The following is a 2,986-nucleotide window of genomic DNA, read 5'->3' as shown; positions in this document are numbered from 1 at the left end:
TATTGTTACTACGACATATAATGAAGCGTTGTACGGGGGTACATCGAGTCACATAACTCGCATATAGGACTCACTATAAGCATTAACTAGAATCTCTCTCTCTCTCTCTCTCTCTCTCTCTCTCTCTCTCTTTTACTACAAACCATGGGCTTGGTTGCTTTCAAATCTATTTTAAGTATGGATTTACTTATCCAAAGATACATTTTGATTCAAATCTTATACAAAGACTCTTTACAAACATTGTTTTAAGTACAATTATAATTACGAAGAAAATACATTTTAGACTTTTTAAAAGTATCATTGCTGTTAGCAGAAAATATGTAACTCTCACCAATCTTGTGTTGATCCTCTAAACTACATGTATTCTCAGGGAATCAGTAATGCAAGCATTCAGACGATGAATAGTCATGGTTTTCAGGCAATTTAGTTCACAAATTTTTGTAATGTCTGCTTACCTATTAAGACAATTCATGTACTATTATTATATGTAAGAACCCTATATTCAAACTTAATGATGGAATACAAATGTTGTTTTGTGTATTGTTGTACTTGTGCTATATATTTAGTTTACCTGTGATCCATGAACTTAGTCGCACAACCCGACATGTTCCACCCCCTCGACCGGGGGTGTAACAAATTGGTATCAGAGCTAAATTGGTTATAGAGAACTCATATCCTCGAAAGAGGAATACAATTATTAATAATTACACTACTTCTTGACTACTTGCGTTACGAGGAAAATGGTTTGAAGGGCCGCTTGAGTTTCTGGATTTCAGAATGCCTTTATTGCTAAAATGGTTTTGCCCACAGGTGAAACCTGTCTGACCCTCATCTGTACTTGATAACGAATTTACTAGTATTTTGGTAATGGGATTCAGATAGTTTAGTGACTAGATCTAAATCTTGATTTTCTAGATCATAGATGTATCATTTTACTTGTATCTTTAATTCATTGTTGGTACTTATAATATTCTCCTAACATTTCTTTTATCGTATTGTAGGTACGACTTCCCAAGGCGTTCCTCAAGAATAGTGGATTTTTAGCTTAATGAGAGTAATTTGAACTTGTTTCGTCGAGTTTGAGTATACTATCACTACATGATTTATTAGTAGAATATGATAGTTAGTTTTAGTTTAACAAATTTAGGATGAGTTCCTATAATCGAGCTATGAATGTTGATCCCGAAAACCACGACGCTTCATCAGATGTCGCAAATGTGTTTAGAAAGTTATGCCTACTTCGACTTGTCGTCAGGTTGTAGCAAGCAACCACGGGTGGAAGTGTCAACCTTGTATAGATCTATACCTATCTATGCCGCTCACTTAAGATTTAATGATTATAGGCTAGGAGTTAGCTGAAAATCTATTAGCGTGTTGCTGAATCGTGTCTCGTCTAACTCTTGTTATGGGGCCTCCCCTGGTCGGTCGTGTTGATATTCGCATTGTATTTATACGGGTTTACTTATTATATATATTAGTTATTTGATATGTATATATATATATATATATATATATATATATATTGTGTGTTTTACGTAGCCAAGTATTTGTAACACCCCGAGATTTTGCAAGTATTTCTGAATCCCCTCTTCTATCATTAATGTCATTTGTAGTCCCTGAGGTTGGAAGTGTAGAGCCAAGATAAGTCTGAGGGCCAAGGTTGCAACCTTGGATCAGGAAGGAGTACGCTGAGCGTACATAAGGGTACGCTGGGCGTACACTTGTGTACGCTGGGCGTACTTATGTCAAGAGAAAACCCTAATATTTAGGGTTAGAGGCTATATAAACATCCTTATGGCTCATTTCCTATCATCAGTCTCAGCCTCCATATCCCAGAAAATGTCCCAAACCCTAGTTTTGTGTGTGAGTGTGAGTTGGTGTGTGTTTTGAGCTCTTGAAGGTGAAGACATTGCATCAAATAGTTGGAGAAGGAGAACAAGCTTGTAGATCTGAAGTTGTGTTGTGCCCTAGAAGCTCCAGAAGGTAAAAAGCCTCAAACTTTATGCTTGTATGATATAGATCTAGTTATTCTAGCCTTATGGAACCATTCTTGTCCCAAAAGTCCCCAAGTTGGTGCATGTTATGATTTGGACGAAATAAGCTGTCCTTTCAGGCCCGTGAAGAGGTCCTAAGTGATAAAAATGATGTCCCAATAGCCAAATGTATCTCATGCATGGAGTAGGAAGGTCTTAATGGATTAAGACCATGTTTTAAGAACCTTCTGGACGTCCAAAGTGATAAAGTTCAAGACTTTATGGTTCTAAGTCAATTTTGGTCGATGGATCTGAAATATGGGCTTAAGTGCTTAAGCCATTAAGCACTCATTAGGGTTTTAGAAAAACCCTGCGTACGTCCCGCGTAAATCCTGTACGCCCAGCGTACTGGGTCAACCACCCCGATGGTGGTCAACGTCAGGCGGAGTACGCCCAGCGTACCAGAGGAGTACGCCCCGCGTACGTCCTCTATTGGGCTTTTGACAATTGGGCTTCGGGAATTGCGCTGCTTTTTGGACTAATTGGACTTGGGCCTTGTTGGGCCCTCTGAATAATTGAGGTTGGGCCAGTTTTGATAAGGGATCCTATAATAAGGCCCAATTAGGAAGTTAGGCCCAAATTGGGAAATTTGGGCCATTAATGGGCCTTGGATATATGGGCTTTTAAGATCATGGATTTGGAAATTGGGCCTTGGCCCAATAAAGAGGAAGGACAAAATGGATTATGTGGACCCTTAGTCAAGATTGATATTCCATGTATTGACATAATGTTTGTTATTTGGATAGTTCGAGATTTTTGGTGAGCCAGCGATTCAGAGTTTGATTCTTCAGTTCAGACCGACATTGCGAGGTGAGTTATCCTCACTATACTAAGGGGTCTAAGGCACCAAGGCCGGCCCATTGGATTTAATATCCCAGTAGTTGATTACGTGTTGAGTATGAGATGATTATGCATGCTAGTTTGCTATGCCAGTTAGGTAGATCTGTAGGACT

Source organism: Lactuca virosa, chromosome 9 (genome assembly GCF_052849685.1).
Source record: "Lactuca virosa cultivar CGN04683 chromosome 9, Lactuca_virosa_CGN04683_v6, whole genome shotgun sequence".
NCBI classification, from domain to species: Eukaryota; Viridiplantae; Streptophyta; class Magnoliopsida; order Asterales; family Asteraceae; genus Lactuca; species Lactuca virosa.
Note: the sequence above shows the minus strand (reverse complement) of the source record.